The sequence below is a fragment of the Leptodactylus fuscus genome, chromosome 2 (genome assembly GCF_031893055.1).
Source record: "Leptodactylus fuscus isolate aLepFus1 chromosome 2, aLepFus1.hap2, whole genome shotgun sequence".
NCBI classification, from domain to species: Eukaryota; Metazoa; Chordata; class Amphibia; order Anura; family Leptodactylidae; genus Leptodactylus; species Leptodactylus fuscus.
In genome coordinates, this window is record NC_134266.1 from 90,235,158 (window position 1) to 90,258,599 (window position 23,442).

Consider the following 23,442-nt stretch of genomic DNA (forward strand, 5'->3'; position numbering starts at 1 on the left):
AGTCACGGCTAGATTCTGTCACGAATCTAGTCACGGACTGGATTCTGAGGTGGCTTCTGCGTTAAATTCTGGTCCAAAAAACTCTGTGTGAACCTGGCCTAAAGGGGTTCTCCTGCTATTGAAAGGAACTAAAGCAAAACTATGCTATAACAACCTTAGGGTGCATTCACACTGAGTAAACGCTAGCTTATTTTGTAGAGTAAAATTACACTTGTAAATTTTGCTATCCCATTGACTTCAATGATTTTTTTTACAAGTGTAAAAATACGCCTGTAAAAAATACGCCTGTAAAAAATACGCCTGTAAAAATACGCCTGTAAAATGTCATTGAAGTCAATGGGATAGCAAAATTTACAAGTGTAATTTTACTCTACAAAATAAGCTAGCGTTTACTCAGTGTGAATGCACCCTTATAAGAGGAAATACTAGAGGACTCCCAACTATCCTCAAGATAAGGTCACAGACATTTCCTATCCAGCCTCTGTGCAGAGATATCAGTCAAAGACCTATTTCACTGAAGCCGCTATACATATTAGATCAGTGGTGGACAAATCTGCTGGTTTCTAGTTATCCTCAAGTAACAGTGTTTTCTGGTCCGGATTTTGACACGGAATCCACTCCAAAAAACACCTCCCATTGACTTCAATGGGAGCTGTTCACTTTTTCCCGCTCGCAGAAAATATTAGCGAGCTGCCCTATCTTGCCATGGATGCCACGGCTGAATCAGCCATGGGCTTCCGCTGTGCGATACTCCCTCCCATCTAGGCCCATTTATTTGGGCCTTATCCAGAGCGGAATATCACAACTAGTTGCCAGCATCCAAGGCTAGCTGCGGAAAGTTTTTTTTCGGAGCGGATTCTGAGGCGGAATCCCACTTCAAATGGAACATCAGTGCTCAGCCAACGAGGACTCTGAATGGACATATAAGTATATAGTATTTGTCATTTAAAGCCTCCCTATAAACAAAAGGAAAACTCGGACACCCCTTTAATGATATAGATTATTTTTGATCCAGCAGTCAGGAGTTTGCTTGTCGTTGGAGCCATACTTTTACTTTTCTTAGAGAAATCTACCTCGAAGATAAAGGATAGGAAAAGTTCCACCTGATAAATAATCGGATCAGACTTAAAATCAACTGACTGCAGCAGATGACTTACCTCAAAGGCCAACATGGAAGGAATCTATGTTTAGTATTCCTTTAAATAGAACTTTATAAATAAGTGTTATTGTTTGTGTAATAAGTAATAAAATATACTTTCTGTAGCAATTCCTCATGTTTTCTAAATCTCTGCTTGCTGTCATTCATTCTGCTTTCTTCCAGTGGATAAAAAGGACTTCATGGTCATGTGCTGGACAGCCATGGTCATGTGATGACAGATAGGTGTACAACATCGCCCATCTCATAACCAAGGAGCATGCACCATATGATCATGGGGGAGTCAGGATTGCTGTAGTGTGTGGTACACTTAATAATGTCACTCATCTTATCCCAGATCTTCCAAAATGCTCTCTCTAATACAGCGGCTTGTTTCCTTCTCCACCTTTCTAATATTCCCCACCGAGCCTACCGTAAATCAGCGATTCGGCATTTGATCAATGCCGCCAGGGCCTGTGTCCCGGCGTTATGGAAATCTCCCAACCCCCCATCTCTTCGCCACTGGATCCGCAAGGTAGAGGACATCCAATCTATGGAAGACCTCACAGCGTCTCTCCGAGACTCTCACGAGGCTTTCTTGAAGGCTTGGACCCCGTGGATCCTTTTCCAGGGTCCCAGTCTTACAGAGATGTCATGGATTAGGCCTAAATCCTACCTGGTGGCTTGGTTCCGGAGCCCCCCTCCCCCTCTTTCATCTCCTCTGTGTCACTTCTGTTTTTCTTTTGCCCTTTCCCGCTTCTCCCTCTCCCTATTTCCCTGCTTTCCCCTCTCGAACCCTCCTCGTTACCCCTTTCTATCCTTCCTTCATCTCTCTGGCGCTCTTTGGCGGTATCGGTGCCCCTCTCGCATTATTGCTAGTAGAGTGGCCCTGACTCCGCGCTCCTTGTTCGGTTTTGAGTTTATGGGCCCTTATTTGGTTTTTGGGTCCTCCTTGTTTTGCTGTTGGCTTGTTCATTGCCCCTTTGTTTATTTTTGTGTTTCTAAATAAAGAATTTATGAAAAAATAAAATAATGTCACACATCTCTAAGTCTAACACTTCTGTTCTGAGATGCTACTTCTGCTTTTATATATAATCTATCTACTGGAGTAAATTGCAACAATTTTTGCAACTTTTCAAAAGGCGTACTTGATAAATCTGGTGTACATCAGAATTCTGGCATGTGAGACTTCATAAATCACCCCCATTGTATGAGTCGAATTGAAATTCTTCTAAACTGATCTTTCTCCTGGGAGTAGTACTGAAAATGAATGTCCATTTTGTTGCACAGAGATTAGGTCATCCACAGAGGATCTAGGTCTGAAGACATTCATTGATCACTTATGAAAGCCTTCTCTGGAAAGTATAACTTACCTGGCTTTATTGTGCCGGGAAAGTTATAAGGTTAATAATACACTACATCCTAAGACTGTGTGGGGTCTGTGGCATGTGTAATTTTGGAAGGAAAATAGGAAGGCATTACTATTTTTATCAAATAGTAGATACCTAGATCAACAGTTATCAGAATCACTGTCATGGCTTTCTGCAAGATAAATTTAGAAGGATGTTAAACTGGCTTGAGGGGGGGGGGGGGGGACTGAGTGACTATTTGTTTCTTTTAGAAAACTCAATATAAGAATATTAGAAGAAGCCTCTAAACTGAATGGCACATTAGTTGAAACAGCTCCAAGAGGTATTATGGTGACCACAGAACATAGGCAGACGTGTAGGTAAGCAGTGATATGAGCTGGTGTAGCCACAGGTGGTTTAGGCACAGCAGGAATAGCATGAGGAGCAAGCAATTCTTGCATGGAATAAACATAGGACAGAATGGAGTTAGTGGATATGCTGCATCTTAGCATCCTGCTTTTCATCCAAATCTATGAATTTTGTAAATGCCTGACAGGGCTCTGAAAGACCCAAGGCCTTGTTGAACTGACAGCATTGCAAAACCAAGGTTCCTTGTCTGTCTCCTGAACTTTGTTGGTCAGAGGTCAAGAGTAGAGATGAGCGAACAGTGTTCTATCGAACTCATGTTCGATCGGATATTAGGCTGTTCGGCATGTTCGAATCGAATCGAACACCGCGTGGTAAAGTGCGCCATTACTCGATTCCCCTCCCACCTTCCCTGGCGCCTTTTTTGCTCCAATAACAGCGCAGGGTAGGTGGGACAGGAACTACGACACCGGTGACGTTGAAAAAAGTAGGCAAAACCCATTGGCTGCCGAAAACATGTGACCTCTAATTTAAAAGAACAGCGCCGCCCAGGTTCGCGTCATTCTGAGCTTGCAATTCACCGAGGACGGAGGTTTCCGTCCAGCTAGCTAGGGCTTAGATTCTGGGTAGGCAGGGACAGGCTAGGATAGGAAGGAGAAGACAACCAACAGCTCTTATAAGAGCTAAATTCCAGGGAGAAGCTTGTCAGTGTAACGTGGCACTGACGGGCTCAATCGCCGCAACCCAGCTTTCCCAGGATCCTGAATGGAATACACTGTCAGTGTATTCCCGTATACCCGATATATACCCCGATACCCGTTCCAACGGTGTGCCCCCCCACCTTCACCCCAGAAATACCCTGCAAGTCCCCTAGCAATAGAATTGGGGCTATATACACCCACAATTTTTACTACTGGTATACAGTGCCATTGTCTGACTGGGAATTCAAAGAATATATTGGGAATACAAATACCCTCATTTCTTGCTACTGCCATATAGTGCCAGTGTCTGACTGGTAATTCAAAGAATATATTGGGGTTACGTGCACCCACAATTTTTACTACTGGTATACAGTGCCATTGTCTGACTGGGAATTCAAAGAATATATTGGGAATACAAATACCCTCATTTCTTGCTACTGCCATATAGTGCCAGTGTCTGACTGGGAATTCAAAGAATATATTGGGGTTACGTGCACCCACAATTTTTACTACTGGTATACAGTGCCATTGTCTGACTGGGAATTCAAAGAATATATTGGGAATACAAATACCCTCATTTCTTGCTACTGCCATATAGTGCCAGTGTCTGACTGGGAATTCAAAGAATATATTGGGGTTACGTGCACCCACAATTTTTACTACTGGTATACAGTGCCATTGTCTGACTGGGAATTCAAAGAATATATTGGGAATACAAATACCCTCATTTCTTGCTACTGCCATATAGTGCCAGTGTCTGACTGGGAATTCAAAGAATATATTGGGGTTACGTGCACCCACAATTTTTACTACTGGTATACAGTGCCATTGTCTGACTGGGAATTCAAAGAATATATTGGGAATACAAATACCCTCATTTCTTGCTACTGCCATATAGTGCCAGTGTCTGACTGGGAATTCAAAGAATATATTGGGGTTACGTGCACCCACAATTTTTACTACTGGTATACAGTGCCATTGTCTGACTGGGAATTCAAAGAATATATTGGGAATACAAATACCCTCATTTCTTGCTACTGCCATATAGTGCCAGTGTCTGACTGGGAATTCAAAGAATATATTGGGAATACAAATACCCTCATTTCTTGCTACTGCCATATAGTGCCAGTTTCTGACTGGTAATTCAAAGAATATATTGGGGCTACGTGCACCCACAATTTTTACTACTGGTATACAGTGCCATTGTCTGACTGGGAATTCAAAGAATATATTGGGGTTATAAATACCCTCATTTCTTGCTACTGCCATATAGTGCCAGTTTCTGACTGGTAATTCAAAGAATATATTGGGGTTACGTGCACCCACAATTTTTACTACTGGTATACAGTGCCATTGTCTGACTGGGAATTCAAAGAATATATTGGGGTTATAAATACCCTCATTTCTTGCTACTGCCATATAGTGCCAGTGTCTGACTGGGAATTCAAAGAATATATTGGGGTTACGTGCACCCACAATTTTTACTACTGGTATACAGTGCCAATTTCTAACTAGGAATTCAAAATGCGCAAGGCTCCCGGAAAGGGACGTGGACGAGGCCGTGGGCGAGGTCGGGGGAATGGTTCTGGGGAGCAAGGTAGCAGTGAAGCCACAGGGCGTCCCGTGCCTACTCCTGTGGGGCAGCAAGCATTGCGCCACTCCACAGTGCCAGGGTTGCTTGCCACATTAACTAAACTGCAGGGTACAAACCTTAGTAGGCCCGAGAACCAGGAACAGGTCTTGCAATGGCTGTCAGAGAACGCTTACAGCACATTGTCCAGCAGCCAGTCAGACTCTGCCTCCTCTCCTCCTATTACCCAACAGTCTTGTCTTCCTTCCTCCCAAAATTCCGAAGCTTTACAGAACAATAACCCAAACTGTCCCTGCTCCCCAGAGCTGTTCTCCGCTCCTTTCATTGTCCCTCAACCTGCCTCTCCACGTCACGATTCCACGAACCTAACAGAGGAGCATCTGTGTCCAGATGCTCAAACACTAGAGTCTCCTCCATCTCCGTTCGATTTGGTGGTGGATGACCAGCAACCCACCCTCATCGACGATGATGTGACGCAGTTGCCGTCAGGGCATCCAGTTGACCGGCGCATTGTGCGGGAGGAGGAGATGAGACAGGAGTTGGAAGAGGAAGTGGTGGATGATGAGGACACTGACCCGACCTGGACAGGGGGGATGTCAAGCGGGGAAAGTAGTGTGGATGTTGAGGCAGGTGCAGCACCAAAAAGGGTAGCTAGACTCAGAGGCAGAGGTCAGCAGCTTAGGCGAAGCCAGGCCACACCCGGAATCTCCCAAGATGTTCCAGTTCGTACCCAGCCCCGAAAAACTCCCACCTCGAGGGCACGTTTCTCGAAGGTGTGGAGTTTTTTCAAGGAATGCGCCGAGGACAGATATAGTGTTGTCTGCACAATTTGCCTCTCGAAATTGATTAGGGGCTCTGAGAAGAGCAACCTGTCCACCACTTCAATGCGCCGTCATTTGGAATCCAAGCACTGGAATCAGTGGCAGGCAGCAACGGCAGGACAAAGGCCGCCTGCCGTTCACGCCACTGCCACTGCCTCTGCCACTGCCTCTGCCTCTGCCACTGCCACTGCTGACTGTGCTGGCGATGCACTCCAGAGGACGAGCCAGGACACCACTTCATCTGCCTCCGCCACTTTGTTGACTTCTACCTCATCCTCCCCTGGTCCTGTCTTATCTCCTTCTCCTGCACCATCAAAGGCACCATCAGGCGTTTCTTTACAACAACCCACCATCTCTCAGACATTGGAGCGGCAGCAGAAATACACTGCTAACCACCCACACGCGCAAGCCTTGAACGCCAACATCGCTAAACTGCTGGCCCAGGAGATGTTGGCGTTCCGGCTTGTTGAAACTCCCGCCTTCCTGGACCTGATGGCAACTGCGGCACCTCGCTATGCCGTCCCTAGCCGTCACTACTTCTCCCGGTGTGCCGTCCCCGCCTTGCACCAGCACGTGTCACTCAACATCAGGCGGGCCCTTAGTTCCGCGCTTTGCACAAAGGTCCACTTGACCACCGACGCGTGGACAAGTGCATGCGGACAGGGACGCTACATTTCACTGACGGCACACTGGGTGAATGTAGTTGAGGCTGGGACTGCTTCCCAAACTGGCCCGGTGTACCTCGTCTCCCCGCCTAACATTCCTGGCAGGGACACGAGAAGAACACCCCCCTCCTCCTCCTCCTCTACCGCCTCCTCCTCCGCCACCGCCTCCTCCTCCGCCACCGCCTCCTCCTCCGCTGTTAGATTGACCCCAGCTACGAGTTGGAAACGTTGCAGCACTGGCGTTGGTAGACGTCAGCAGGCTGTGCTGAAGCTGATCAGCTTGGGGGACAGACAGCACACTGCCTCCGAGGTGAGGGATGCCCTCCTCGATGAGACGGCAATATGGTTTGAGCCGCTGCACCTGGGCCCAGGCATGGTCGTTTGTGATAACGGCCGGAACCTGGTAGCAGCTCTGGAGCTTGCCGGACTCCAACATGTTCCATGCCTGGCCCACGTCTTCAACCTAGTGGTGCAACGTTTCCTAAAGAGCTACCCCAATGTTCCAGAGCTACTGGTGAAAGTGCGGCGCATGTGCGCCGACTTTCGCAAGTCGACAGTAGCCGCTGCTAGCTTAAAATCTCTCCAGCAACGCCTGCATGTGCCACAACACCGGCTTTTGTGCGACGTCCCCACACGCTGGAACTCAACGTTTCAGATGTTGAATAGAGTGGTTGAGCAGCAGAGACCTTTGATAGAATACCAGCTACAAAACCCTAGGGTGCCACAAAGTCAGCTGCCTCAGTTTCACATCCATGAGTGGCCATGGATGAGAGACCTTTGTGACATCCTACGGGTCTTTGAGGAGTCCACAAGGAGGGTGAGCTCTGAGGATGCGATGGTGAGCCTTACAATCCCGCTCTTGTGTGTTCTGAGAGAATCCCTGATTGACATCAGGGATAACTCAGATCACACAGAGGAGTTAGGGATAGCATCCGATCCGTCACAGCTGGAGAGTAGGTCCACACATCTGTCCGCTTCACTGCGTTTAATGGAGGAGGAGGAGGAGGAGGAGGAGGAAGAAGAGTTGTCCGATGATGTGATGGTGATACAGGAGGCTTCCGGGCAACTTCGAATCGTCCCATTGTTGCAGCGCGGATGGGTAGACATGGAGGATGAGGAGGAAATGGAGATTGAACTTTCCGGTGGGGCCAGAGGAGTCATGCCAACTAACACTGTGGCAGACATGGCTGAGTTCATGTTGGGGTGCTTTACAACCGACAAGCGTATTGTCAAAATCATGGAGGACAACCAGTACTGGATCTTTGCTATCCTTGACCCCCGGTATAAAAACAACATCTCGTCTTTTATTCCGGTAGAGGGGAGGGCCAATCGCATCAATGCTTGCCACAGGCAATTGGTGCAGAATATGATGGAGATGTTTCCAGCATGTGACGTTGGCGGCAGGGAGGGCAGTTCCTCCAGTAGGCAACCAAGTTCTCACCGGTCCACACAAACGAGGGGCACACTGTCTAAGGTCTGGGACACCTTGATGGCACCCCCTCGCCAAAGTGCCGCCACGGAGGGTCCTAGTGTCACCAGGCGTGAGAAGTATAGGCGCATGTTGCGGGAATACCTTTCCGACCACAGCCCTGTCCTCTCCGACCCCTCTGCGCCCTACACGTATTGGGTGTCGAAGTTGGACCTGTGGCTTGAACTTGCCCTATATGCCTTGGAGGTGCTGTCCTGTCCTGCCGCCAGCGTCCTATCTGAGAGGGTGTTCAGTGCAGCCGGTGGCATCATCACTGACAAGCGCACCCGTCTGTCAGCTGAGAGTGCCGACCGGCTCACTTTGATAAAAATGAACCACCACTGGATAGAGCCTTCATTTTTGTGCCCACCTGTGTAAAGCACCCCAACATGAAACTCCATGTCTGTACTCAACCTCTCCAATTCCTCCGCATCCTCATACTCATCCACCATAAGCGTTGCACAATTCTGCTAATACTAGGCTCCCTCCAACATGATTTCCCCCAACTCTGCTGGTTAGAGGCTCCCTCCACCCTGATTTCCACCAACTCTGCTGGTTAGAGGCTCCCTCCACCCTGCTTTCCCACAACTCTGCTGGTTAGAGGCTCCCTCCACCATGAATTTGCCCAAACTGGGCTGTTTAGAGGCTCCCTCCACCATGAATTGGTCCAAACTGGGTTTTTTAGAGGCTCCCTCCACCATGAATTGGTCCAAACTGGGCTGTTTAGAGGCTCCCTCCACCATGAATTTGCCCAAACTGGGCTGTTTAGCGGCTCCCTCCACCATTAATTGGTCCAAACTGGGCTGGTTAGAGGCTCCCTCCACCATGAATTTGCCCAAACTGGGCTGTTTAGAGGCTCCCTCCACCATGAATTTGCCCAAACTGGGCTGGTTAGAGGCTCCCTCCACCATGAATTGGTCCAAACTGGGTTTTTTAGAGGCTCCCTCCACCATGAATTTGCCCAAACTGGGCTGTTTAGAGGCTCCCTCCACCATGAATTGGTCCAAACTGGGCTGTTTAGAGGCTCCCTCCACCATTAATTGGTCCAAACTGGGCTGGTTAGAGGCTCCCTCCACCATGAATTTCCCAAAACTTGGCTGTTTAGAGGCTCCCTCCACCATTAATTGGTCCAAACTGGGCTGGTTAGAGGCTCCCTCCACCATGAATTTGCCCAAACTGGGCTGTTTAGAGGCTCCCTCCACCATGAATTGGTCCAAACTTGGCTGTTTAGAGGCTCCCTCCACCATTAATTGGTCCAAACTGGGCTGGTTAGAGGCTCCCTCCACCATGAATTGGTCCAAACTGGGTTTTTTAGAGGCTCCCTCCACCATGAATTGGTCCAAACTGGGGTTTTTAGAGGCTCCCTCCACCATGAATTGGTCCAAACTGGGCTGTTTAGCGGCTCCCTCCACCATTAATTGGTCCAAACTGGGCTGGTTAGAGGCTCCCTCCACCATGAATTTGCCCAAACTGGGCTGTTTAGAGGCTCCCTCCACCATGAATTTGCCCAAACTGGGCTGTTTAGAGGCTCCCTCCACCATGAATTGGTCCAAACTGGGGTTTTTAGAGGCTCCCTCCACCATGAATTGGTCCAAACTTGGCTGTTTAGAGGCTCCCTCCACCATTAATTGGTCCAAACTGGGCTGGTTAGAGGCTCCCTCCACCATGAATTGGTCCAAACTGGGTTTTTTAGAGGCTCCCTCCACCATGAATTTGCCCAAACTGGGCTGTTTAGAGGCTCCCTCCACCATGAATTGGTCCAAACTGGGCTGGTTAGAGGCTCCCTCCACCATGAATTTCCCAAAACTTGGCTGTTTAGAGGCTCCCTCCACCATTAATTGGTCCAAACTGGGCTGGTTAGAGGCTCCCTCCACCATGAATTTGCCCAAACTGGGCTGTTTAGAGGCTCCCTCCACCATGAATTTGCCCAAACTGGGCTGTTTAGAGGCTCCCTCCACCATGAATTGGTCCAAACTGGGCTGGTTAGAGGCTCCCTCCACCATGAATTTCCCAAAACTTGGCTGTTTAGAGGCTCCCTCCACCATTAATTGGTCCAAACTGGGCTGGTTAGAGGCTCCCTCCACCATGAATTTGCCCAAACTGGGCTGTTTAGAGGCTCCCTCCACCATGAATTTGCCCAAACTGGGCTGTTTAGAGGCTCCCTCCACCATGAATTGGTCCAAACTGGGTTTTTTAGAGGCTCCCTCCACCATGAATTGGTCCAAACTGGGCTGTTTAGAGGCTCCCTCCACCATGAATTTGCCCAAACTGGGCTGTTTAGCGGCTCCCTCCACCATTAATTGGTCCAAACTGGGCTGGTTAGAGGCTCCCTCCACCATGAATTTGCCCAAACTGGGCTGTTTAGAGGCTCCCTCCACCATGAATTTGCCCAAACTGGGCTGGTTAGAGGCTCCCTCCACCATGAATTTGCCCAAACTGGGCTGGTTAGAGGCTCCCTCCACCATGAATTGGTCCAAACTGGGGTTTTTAGAGGCTCCCTCCACCATGAATTGGTCCAAACTTGGCTGTTTAGAGGCTCCCTCCACCATTAATTGGTCCAAACTGGGCTGGTTAGAGGCTCCCTCCACCATGAATTGGTCCAAACTGGGTTTTTTAGAGGCTCCCTCCACCATGAATTTGCCCAAACTGGGCTGTTTAGCGGCTCCCTCCACCATGAATTGGTCCAAACTTGGCTGTTTAGAGGCTCCCTCCACCATTAATTGGTCCAAACTGGGCTGGTTAGAGGCTCCCTCCACCATGAATTGGTCCAAACTGGGTTTTTTAGAGGCTCCCTCCACCATGAATTTGCCCAAACTGGGCTGTTTAGAGGCTCCCTCCACCATGAATTGGTCCAAACTGGGCTGGTTAGAGGCTCCCTCCACCATGAATTTCCCAAAACTTGGCTGTTTAGAGGCTCCCTCCACCATTAATTGGTCCAAACTGGGCTGGTTAGAGGCTCCCTCCACCATGAATTTGCCCAAACTGGGCTGTTTAGAGGCTCCCTCCACCATGAATTTGCCCAAACTGGGCTGTTTAGAGGCTCCCTCCACCATGAATTTGCCCAAACTGGGCTGGTTAGAGGCTCCCTCCACCATGAATTGGTCCAAACTGGGGTTTTTAGAGGCTCCCTCCACCATGAATTGGTCCAAACTTGGCTGTTTAGAGGCTCCCTCCACCATTAATTGGTCCAAACTGGGCTGGTTAGAGGCTCCCTCCACCATGAATTGGTCCAAACTGGGTTTTTTAGAGGCTCCCTCCACCATGAATTTGCCCAAACTGGGCTGTTTAGAGGCTCCCTCCACCATGAATTGGTCCAAACTGGGCTGGTTAGAGGCTCCCTCCACCATGAATTTCCCAAAACTTGGCTGTTTAGAGGCTCCCTCCACCATTAATTGGTCCAAACTGGGCTGGTTAGAGGCTCCCTCCACCATGAATTTGCCCAAACTGGGCTGTTTAGAGGCTCCCTCCACCATGAATTTGCCCAAACTGGGCTGGTTAGAGGCTCCCTCCACCATGAATTTGCCCAAACTGGGCTGGTTAGAGGCTCCCTCCACCATGAATTGGTCCAAACTGGGGTTTTTAGAGGCTCCCTCCACCATGAATTGGTCCAAACTTGGCTGTTTAGAGGCTCCCTCCACCATTAATTGGTCCAAACTGGGCTGGTTAGAGGCTCCCTCCACCATGAATTGGTCCAAACTGGGTTTTTTAGAGGCTCCCTCCACCATGAATTTGCCCAAACTGGGCTGTTTAGAGGCTCCCTCCACCATGAATTGGTCCAAACTGGGCTGGTTAGAGGCTCCCTCCACCATGAATTTCCCAAAACTTGGCTGTTTAGAGGCTCCCTCCACCATTAATTGGTCCAAACTGGGCTGGTTAGAGGCTCCCTCCACCATGAATTTGCCCAAACTGGGCTGTTTAGAGGCTCCCTCCACCATGAATTTGCCCAAACTGGGCTGTTTAGAGGCTCCCTCCACCATGAATTTGCCCAAACTGGGCTGGTTAGAGGCTCCCTCCACCATGAATTGGTCCAAACTGGGGTTTTTTAGAGGCTCCCTCCACCATGAATTGGTCCAAACTTGGCTGTTTAGAGGCTCCCTCCACCATTAATTGGTCCAAACTGGGCTGGTTAGAGGCTCCCTCCACCATGAATTGGTCCAAACTGGGTTTTTTAGAGGCTCCCTCCACCATGAATTTGCCCAAACTGGGCTGTTTAGAGGCTCCCTCCACCATGAATTGGTCCAAACTGGGCTGGTTAGAGGCTCCCTCCACCATGAATTTCCCAAAACTTGGCTGTTTAGAGGCTCCCTCCACCATTAATTGGTCCAAACTGGGCTGGTTAGAGGCTCCCTCCACCATGAATTTGCCCAAACTGGGCTGTTTAGAGGCTCCCTCCACCATGAATTTGCCCAAACTGGGCTGTTTAGAGGCTCCCTCCACCATGAATTGGTCCAAACTGGGTTTTTTAGAGGCTCCCTCCACCATGAATTGGTCCAAACTGGGCTGTTTAGAGGCTCCCTCCACCATGAATTTGCCCAAACTGGGCTGTTTAGCGGCTCCCTCCACCATTAATTGGTCCAAACTGGGCTGGTTAGAGGCTCCCTCCACCATGAATTTGCCCAAACTGGGCTGTTTAGAGGCTCCCTCCACCATGAATTTGCCCAAACTGGGCTGGTTAGAGGCTCCCTCCACCATGAATTGGTCCAAACTGGGGTTTTTAGAGGCTCCCTCCACCATGAATTGGTCCAAACTTGGCTGTTTAGAGGCTCCCTCCACCATGAATTGGTCCAAACTGGGGTGGTTAGAGGCTCCCTCCACCATTAATTGGTCCAAACTGGGCTGGTTAGAGGCTCCCTCCACCATTAATTGGTCCAAAGTGGGCTGGTTAGAGGCTCCCTCCACCATTAATTGGTCCAAACTGGGCTGGTTAGAGGCTCCCTCCACCATTAATTGGTCCAAACTGGGCTGGTTAGAGGCTCCCTCCACCATGAATTTGCCCAAACTGGGCTGTTTAGAGGCTCCCTCCACCATGAATTGGTCCAAACTGGGTTTTTTAGAGGCTCCCTCCACCATTAATTGGTCCAAACTGGGCTGGTTAGAGGCTCCCTCCACCATGAATTTGCCCAAACTGGGCTGTTTAGAGGCTCCCTCCACCATGAATTTGCCCAAACTGGGCTGGTTAGAGGCTCCCTCCACCATGAATTGGTCCAAACTGGGGTTTTTAGAGGCTCCCTCCACCATGAATTGGTCCAAACTTGGCTGTTTAGAGGCTCCCTCCACCATGAATTGGTCCAAACTGGGGTGGTTAGAGGCTCCCTCCACCATTAATTGGTCCAAACTGGGCTGGTTAGAGGCTCCCTCCACCATTAATTGGTCCAAACTGGGCTGGTTAGAGGCTCCCTCCACCATGAATTGGTCCAAACTGGGGTTTTTAGAGGCTCCCTCCACCATGAATTGGTCCAAACTTGGCTGTTTAGAGGCTCCCTCCACCATTAATTGGTCCAAACTGGGCTGGTTAGAGGCTCCCTCCACCATTAATTGGTCCAAACTGGGCTGGTTAGAGGCTCCCTCCACCATTAATTGGTCCAAACTGGGCTGGTTAGAGGCTCCCTCCACCATTAATTGGTCCAAACTGGGCTGGTTAGAGGCTCCCTCCACCATGAATTTGCCCAAACTGGGCTGGTTAGAGGCTCCCTCCACCATGAATTGGTCCAAACTGGGGTTTTTAGAGGCTCCCTCCACCATGAATTTGCCCAAACTGGGGTGTTTAGAGGCTCCCTCCACCATGAATTTGCCCAAACTCTGCTGGTTAGAGGCTCAATCCACCCTGATTTTCAAAACAAATGTTGGTGCCAACCTCAACTTACTACAAGGGCCAAATTCACTGCTGGTGACAAGCTCTCCTCACTGCAAGTGCCAAATACACATGTTTCAAGGTGTTTTCCTACTGTCAGAGAGGTGGTATTGAGTGTGTAAAGTGTGTAGTTGTTAGGCTGTGATGTTGGGGTAATAGAGGGTCTTTGGTGTGTTAGATGCCCCCAGACATGCTTCCCCTGCTGTCCCAGTGTCATTCCAGAGGTGTTGGCATCATTTCCTGGGGTGTCATAGTGGACTTGGTGACCCTCCAGACACGGATTTGGGTTTCCCCCTTAACGAGTATCTGTTCCCCATAGACTATAATGGGGTTCGAAACCCGTTCGAACACACGAACATTGAGCGGCTGTTCGAATCGAATTTCGAACCTCGAACATTTTAGTGTTCGCTCATCTCTAGTCAAGAGTATAACTAGTAGTCAGTTTCCACTAGGGCCCCTTGCATGGGGATTTTCATTTGGGATTAATACATAACCAAGCCAAGATGTTCCTACCAGGTTCATATGCTGTGGTGCACTTTTTTTTTAAATCAAATATATGAGTAACACTTAGTCTAAATACAGTAAAAAGTTGGCAATAGCTGTAAAAGTAAATATTGGCTTTCCACTTTTTAATATATAAACATATATATATATAATTTTTTAAATTATATTTTGCACTATGATTGCTGACTCACACACGGCGTGTTCTACAACAATGAGTAGACGTAGACTCTCTCTTAGAGAGTCTCAATCAAAGTTTGGCTCTGTTCATACCATGTTTGGGTCATACAATTTTCTGAAAAAAATGCACTAAAAAGGAAAAACTACTACACAAAAGAAAGCAAACCTATAATTAAATAGGAATGCTGCCAAAAAATAAAAGATTCAACAGTATTCCAATAATATACTTATTTCAGTCAAGGTATAGATCCATTTTTAAGGTTATTTTCTTTTGTTACGACTGTACAGAAGTATACAGTGTTGGTCAAAAGTACTGGCACCCCTGGAATTCTGTCAGATAATACTCATTTTCTTCCAGAAAATGATTGCAATCACAAATTCTTCGGTATTATCTTCATTGAATTTGTCTTCAATGGAAAACCACAAAAAGAATTGTCAAAAAGCCAAATTGGATATAATTCCACAGCAAACATAAAAAAGGGGGTGGACAAAGGTATTGGCACTGTTTGAAAAATCATGTGATACTTCTCTAATTTGTGTAATTAACAGCACCTGTTACTTACCTGAGGCACCTAACAGGCGGTGGCAATAACTAAATCACATTTGCAGCCAGTTGAAATGGATTAAAGTTGACTCAACCTCTGTCCTGTGCCCTTGTGTGTACCACATTGAGCATGGAGAAAAGAAAGAAGACCAAAGAACTGTCTGAGGACTTGAGAAGCAAAATTGTCAGGAAGCATGAGCAATCTCAAGGCTACAAGTCCATCTCCAAAGACCTGAATGTTCCTGTATCTACTGTGCACAGTGTTATCAAGAAGTTTAAAGCCCATGGCACTGTGGCTAACATCCCTAGATGTGGACGGAAAAGAAAAATTGATGAGAGATTTCAACGCAAGATTGTGCGGATGGTAGATAAGGAACCTCGACTAACATCCAAACAAGTTCAAGCTGCCCTGCAGTCCGAGTGTACAACAGTGACAACCCGTACTATCCATTGATAGGTGATTCCTCAGGCAAGCCCGACAGGAGTGGAGGAGTAGGGAGTAAGCGCGCACACCAACGTATGATCTTGAACAGTTTATTAAACACGACGCGTTTCGGGCATCTGCCCTTTCTCAAGTGTGATACAAACTATAAAAAGAACAGTCCAATATGGTAGCAACATATTAAAATCAATCAATATATACAAATTTCCATCGTTAGCCAATGTGATCATCCAAAATCATATAAATACTGACACATGTACTAAAGGTTTCAATATTACCAACAAAAAGGTGTTTGGCTCATCACAATAATATTTACTCTTAAATCATAAGATCATACGGTCGTGTTTAATAAACTGTTCAAGATCATACGTTGGTGTGCGCGCTTACTCCCTACTCCTCCACTCCTGTCGGGCTTGCCTGAGGAATCACCTATCATTGCATCACGCTGTTTCACAGTGTAAGGGAAAGAGCTGCTGCTATAACACCTTTTATATGCTCATATGGAGTTGTGACTATTTCACAACACCAATAGGTAAGAGACTAACTACATATCATCACCAAGAGTGTTTATAATTACTACACTATATTGGCGCTCGGTGTCTCTCCCATTTTAACCCGTACTATCCGTCAGCGTCTGAAAGAAAAGGGACTGTATGGTAGGATACCCAGGAAAACCCCACTTCTTACCCAGAGACATAAAAAAGCCAGGCTGGAGTTTGCCAAAACTTTCCTGAGAAAGCCAAAAACGTTTTGGAAGAATGTTCTCTGGTCAGATGAGACAAAAGTAGAGCTTTTTGGGAAAAGGCATCAACATAGAGTTTACAGGAAAAAAAAAAGAGGCCTTCAAAGAAAAGAACACGGTCCCTACAGTCAAACATGGCGGAGATTCCCTGATGTTTTGGGGTTTCTTTGCTGCCTCTGGCACTGGACTGCTTGACCGTGTGCATGGCATTATGAAGTCTGAAGACTACCAACAAATTTTGTAGCATAATGTAGGGCCCAGTGTGAGAAAGCTGGGTCTCCCTCAGAGGTCATGGGTCTTCCAGCAGGACAATGACCCAAAACACACTTCAAAAAGCACTAGAAAATGATTTGAGAGAAAGCACTGGAGACTTCTAAAGTGGCCAGCAATGAGTCCAGACCTGAATCCCATAGAACACCTGTGGAGAGATCTCAAAATGGCAGTTTGGAGAAGGCCCCCTTCAAATCTCAGGGACCTGGAGCAGTTTGCCAAAGAAGAATGGTCTAATATTCCAGCAGAGCCTTGTAAGAAACTCATTGATGGTTACTGGAAGCGGTTGTTCGCAGTTATTTTGTCTAAAGGTTGTGCTACCAAGTATTAGACTGAGGGTGCCAATACTTTTGTCCGGCCCATTTCTGGAGTTTTGTGTAAAATGATCAATGATTTGACTTTTTTTCATGCTCTTTTGTGTTTTTTCATTGCAAGCATAATAAATGAAGATATTAATACCAAAGAATTTGTGCTTGCAATCATTTTCTGGAAGAAAACGAGTATTATCTGACAGAATTGCAGGGGTGCCAATACTTTTGGTCAACACTGTACAAGCATATACCTATCCAATTTGAACTGTCTACCAGTGACTTTAAAGGTATAGGTTTTGTTTGTGTCTTTGGAGCTCGGTCATCTACTTTTTTACTACTATAAAAATTAATTAAAATGTAACCTGCCAAATGTATGTCAAAGTACAAACTACTGAGGCATGTCTGCACCATGGAAATCCATTTACATTGTGCAATACATCTGTCTACCATTAGCCATACATGGGTTATAGGTAAATGTACTTCCAATCCATCCCATTATTATTGCCATAATACTTACTAATACATGAGATTTGTCACCTTAACCCCACCAAAACTAGCACATCAGTAAATATGCACTGCTTGGACTAGAATAAGTTCTAATGTACATAGCTCACTGTCTAACAACCAAGTCATGTGCACAGATTATTTCCTGACAGTATATTTAGAGAATTTTCTATGGGAGCAGATATGCATAAAGTCAGTTCTCTAATGCCCAGTGTAAGGCATGTCTAAATCACTCATTGTCCATTATTGTATGACGCCCATTTTTTAAGGGGCCTGTTCCTTGGTTCCCATTTCATTTGCAATATTAATTTAACCTTGTGTAATATACAGGTTATACAATCCCCTGGTGGTAAGTGATCTCAGGCCACAGCAGAAGTACATATATTACTACTTTCCTAGTGACTTTTGGTATGTAAAATACCCATTCTCCAGTTGCCTGTTATCTTACCCTGGGATATCATAATGTCAGAGCAGTTCTCTTTCCACTTAACTAAACTTGCGAGACAGAACATTAAATGCTGTCAGCCAGTCAAAGAATGCTTGTGTTACATTATGGCTGTCTTATAATGATCTCTGCTTATGGAGAAAGAAAATAGTTACAAGAGGACCAACAATCTTCACTTGCCTGATGACACTTGGGTTGTCTTTTCCTTGCAGTACGTTTCTTAATAATCCAATTATTGATAAACATTTTTATTAATGAAACACATATAAAAGGACCTGGCTGTCTCTCAAGTACAGAAGGGATCAGATTTGTGCCAGCTCATATCTGTTCTCTTACACACAGTGGTAATTTAATATTAGTGTGAGGTGGGGAATGTTTCTTTAGATTCTCAGTAAATACTTCTTGTGTAACATAATATCACATAATATATCATTTTTCATTCATCTGCAGTGTAAAGCCATTGACTATATAGATTTCCTGCCTTACTGAGGACTAGCTGAAGGGAATATGAATTCAATATTCCTGGCTTTGATCTTTACTATAAATACATACAGAACGGGCTTCAGACTTGCAGCAAATTTGAGAGTATATATACATATATATATATATATGAGCCTGCAGTGCCCGATCCATCACATGACTGACACCGATGGCGCCAAAAAGGCCCAAGTGACTCTAATAGTGTCATGGTGTCTATCATTCTCCTGGACAAAAGAGTGCAGCATGCTGCTCTGCTTTGTCCAGAGTTTTTGTTTTTTAACCAAATCTGATGTAGGCTACTAGCAAAGCAGATGTGAACAAAGCTTAAACACACAAATATCTTTTGTGGTCATTATACCATATGACACATATATGTTAAAAAGGCACATATGTAAAGTATTGTCTATCAGTCTATCGGTTTGCCTGTGTTCTGTGCATCAGACAGACAGGCCAACAACCCACTTTGCTGACCTGTTAGAGAAACGTATGGCAATGTTACTTCCCTGCAATCTTATTAGTGGATAGCTCTGAGTGCTATTTAAGCTGGGTCCGGATTGATTATCAGTCCTCTAATCTGGAAAAATCAGTGAATCCAGAAACCATTTACGATCATCACAGCTTTCATAGACCATGTGTCTATGCACTTCAATATGCAGGTGGATCTATTCTGTCTTAACCCATGCCTCCGTATAGGTGGCATGATTGGCAAGACCTGTGACAGGTGCATGTTTGCAGCACTTGACTGGCTCCATCTGTACATTTGGCCATCTTCATGAAAATACTTGGATAGTTTGTAAGCACTTGGACAGCAGTCATATAAACAAATGCTTCCTGATCTGGATGTACAAGAGAATAAAACTATATACATATCGTAAAAACACCAATGTCTATATACAAGAAGCATCTCATCTGCTTATGGAATGTATATTATTGACACATGCATGTTACTACTGGTGAAATATCCCGAGTATATTAGGACTGTGCTGACCAGGAATACACTAAGGTAGTCCTGGAAGTGTTGTTTAAATGCAGAGCTCTTGTCCTAAGCTGCTCCCCCATCTCTTTCATGCCCTATGGTCTTTTATCTCTCCTCCCTCTCTGACCATGAATACATTGGCCTTTCTGCCACTCTTGGGTCGTCCTTAACCCTTACGAAGGCCCCTACTATTAGGAATTCTGGCCGTATAGGCTATTGTCCCTGGTATAGCTCTTTAGTAAATAATTATAGCTGGTCAATTGCGATTTAGTTTATTTTGTACTGACTGACTACAAAGCATTTTGCTTGCTAAGCTTCTGGACGTAATGTATGCATGTGTATTGGAAATATAAAGAACCCAGTTACAGCAGCTTACCCCTTGTAACACTTTAACCATTTCATGACCTTTATATACTATATAACAGATACAAACAATGGAATGTGCAGCACACTTTCTTTATGGATGATCTGCACTTACCGTCCTCATTCGTCCCCTTCTATACATACCTTCTCCATCTTTTTGGCTCACTTGCTACCCTGTCTCTGCTCCATTTCTCTCTCCCTCCATTTGTGCTTCCCCTCTGTTATGAGACGGCAGGATGGTCTGCGCATTTCACTCTCTGATCTGCTTGCTTGCTGATTTACTCTTTCACTGCCATAACATACAACAATACCCTGGGAACTCCAGCGATTGTCATATCTCTATGTGACCCACAAGCTGCTTCCCTCTTCTGTTCTCTATCCTCTTTTCCTTTTTTTTGTTTATCTCTCAATGTAACGATGACTTAAATATGATACTTACAGGTTTCTGTCTTTAAGCTCTGCCAGGTCTGTGTCTGCCCCCCTCTCTCTTTGTCCCTCTGTGGCTGCAGAATATCTTGTGTTGTGCTCCCTTCCGCCTGATCCGTTCTTACAAACAGAGGTCCCCCCTGTTTTATAAGGAGGGGCTGAGAGGGGCAAGCTGAAAAAGGTGGGAACCTAGAAGGATCACAAAAACATGTCAGAAGTCCATCCAACAAACACTATAATGACTTCTTAGCCACCATCCAATACTAAAATTGTCCTAAAGCTCACACATTAGGACTGGGTGGGATTTGCAGAGGTTAGTCTTATTTTTGGGATGGAAACAATGGGGACCATTCTAGATCCAGTACAGAAATCAGGGTTTGAGAGCGTGAGGTCTTGAGATGTTCCTTTATGTGTGAAGAATACAATTCACACTACTTCACACTATGTTGTGCTTGTTGTTGTGACAGTCAGACTTAGGAGTTAGGGAGTGGACTGTCTAGCACATAAAAATAGTAGTATATGCCTATAACATATATGTGTAAGATAAAACATGTTATGCAAGGCCCTGCTAGGTAGACACAGTACATAGTCTATCATAAGTGAAAAAGTATATATGATGTGTCATCTTGCATATACATAAATACACACATGGACCTGCACATAACACTTTGATATATATATATATATATATATATATATATATATATATATATATATATATATCTGTATACGTACACATTTAAAAACAAAACACACAACCATTCAGATACAATGGTGTACACAAAGGCATACATAGACATGCATGATGTCACACATTTGTATTGCACACATACTTCTCTCATGCAGATGCAGAGATACTGAGATCCCCCTACCTTTCTGATGCTCTCTGCAGATTCCTAGCTCTATGTCACAGCTCTGGGATCCCTCACTAAAAGGAAAACCCACATATGTGCAGGATAAGGAATAGGGAGGGGTGGACAGAACAATGTGAATTACCAGTGGAAGGTAGCAAGAAAGATAAGGAGAGAGGGCAGTGAGCAGGTAGGTGAAGAGCGGGTGGGTTTCCTTTTGCACAAGCAGGGAGTGAGGGGGCAGTGAAGGTAATAGGAGAGGGGGAATGAGGGAGGGTGGATAGTCTATGTCACAATACATCCCAGTGGAGAAGCCTCGGAAAGATGCTACTAACCCATTCAGCACTGGGCTTGTGTACACTTTCTGTGCAGGTGATTAGGGTTTTTGATCAGTAGATGATCAGATTAGTCTATGTATTTGCCGAAATAAAGTCTATGGCCAGCATGTTCCCTGTACCTCATAGATCACCAAATGTCACGTGAATGATCAATGCAAGTTTTAAAAGAATTCTGACACGTTGACGCAGATTTACTAAGCTAAATGCACTGGAATTCTATTTGTACTAAATCTGTTTTACATGACATCCATCATATTTATATGTGTTCTAGACACTTTTCTTCACCTTGCTTGGAGAGGTGGCACAGCTTACCTGGAACAAAGATAGCACTGTCTAAGAATGAAATAAGATTAGTAAATGTGCCCCAGTATTCCTAACCATTCAAAGAATTTTAGTTGGTTGTTCCCAATGATTTGAAACACTATATATGACTTACTAGTACAGTGTTCACTTACAAGTCACATCACATCAAAAAAGATTAGTGGGGCAGACGATTGGCGTCTTCTTAATATCCGCTGCACCAATGGAAAGTGTGCCTCATTTATGTACAGCCGCACATGTCATAAATCAGACGCATCCTCCGCCATGCCGCATTCCTGCGCACTGAAATCTATGCCAGTTACAAGATTTGAGATACCAGTAACTTGCTGAAAACAGTAAGAAATATGGAGAGTCCGTAGGCCTCACCCACACCACATCCGATTTAAAAAAAAAAAAAAAAAAGTAGAAAATTTTGTACAAGGCATAACATATCTGCCCCATTAAGTCAACGAATTTGTCCCGTTACATAAAACAAATTCATTATTTTATCAAACAGGGTTGAAGTAGGATTGTCTCAGTACTAGGTCATAATGTGTCCCTGTTCCTCATTTGGAAAAAAAAACGATTTTTAGCTCTGCACTGTATAAGAATCAGTTCTGGCCGTCTAGAAAAATACAGTATATAGTACGCTTTCTTAATGAAATGTAGTGGTTCGTTTAATGTTTTGGGGCCCTCGGTAGTACCCAATTGTCTAAATGGCAAGTCAGTCCCTGCTGTTTGCACATATTGCAGAGACAATTATCAGGTTACAAAGTATATATTAAATATAGCCAGTAGCAGATTATAATATGGCCTTTGGGGGCAGCAGACCAGGGTCCAAGTCTCATAGTTGGCACATGGGTTGATTGGCATGTGTAGCAAATTGCAAAGCCATGCCCATTGAGCGACATGGACACCCTGCACTGGCACCTTCCACAGTTGCTGCTGTCCGCTATAATAGGGCTTCTTAAATTTTTTTGACTCAGGCCTCACCAGCAAAGAAATACTAGCACAGAATTCCAAAAAATGTCACTGCGGTGTACACTTAATACCCTTACAACCCAAAATATCTCCTCAACAGTGCGAAATAACAGCGCCCAGCAGACAATGCCTGAAATAAGAGCCACACATCATAGTGCAGGCTCAGACTGAGCTACTTCCATGTGAAGGACCTGTGGACTGTTACAGGACCTGTCATCACAAGTCCTTCAGGCTCTCTAGCCACAGAGACTGCACTGATGAAGCAAGGTTGCCATTATGAATGCAACTTCTGCTTTAGAGTTTCTGCTTTGTACCAAAGTTGACACTGTCAGGGACCCGAGCCTCACTGTCTGGTAGAAGAACTACCCTAGAATGTCCCCCATATTAATGTTCCCCTTAAATACAGCAAGTTACGTCCACCTGTAATTATATTCCCCCTAAAGTCCCTCCATATGTTAACACTTCATCTTATTGGCTCATTTATATTAATCTTCCCATGCCTCCTGATGCTCCGTTATATTAATATTCCCTATGAAGAACCCCCTTGTATTAATATCCAACATGTCCACTGATGCCCCCTTATACTAATATTTCCCCTTAATGTCTCCCTTATATTAATTATCCCCACTCTAAAGGCCCCATGATCCCAGTTATATGTCCCCTCATGCCTTAATTATATTAATATTCTTACTAATGTCCTCTGATGCCCCCACTTATATTAATATTCCCCTCTAAGGTGCAAAAAATAAAAATTATACTCGCATACCTTCTATTGTTAGCAGTGGCGTAACAAGTGTCTTGTGGGCCCAGGTGCAAGCTTTTGACATGCTGTGGCCCCTTT

General features: G+C 45.6%; 1 protein-coding gene across 2 annotated transcripts in view; it reads right to left on the minus strand.

The window, feature by feature from the left end:
• The window catches only part of BLACAT1 (BLACAT1 overlapping LEMD1 locus), a 33,532-nt gene extending 12,284 nt beyond the window's left edge, over positions 1 to 21,248 (minus strand). For both annotated transcript variants that reach the window (XM_075264211.1, XM_075264210.1), the window contains exons 1-2: positions 21,004 to 21,248; positions 20,145 to 20,320 (exon numbers count right to left, since the gene is read on the minus strand). The gene's annotated coding sequence lies outside the window, so the exon portion shown is untranslated. The remainder of the gene's footprint in view (positions 1 to 20,144; positions 20,321 to 21,003) is intronic.
• Positions 21,249 to 23,442: the final 2,194 nt, after the last annotated feature.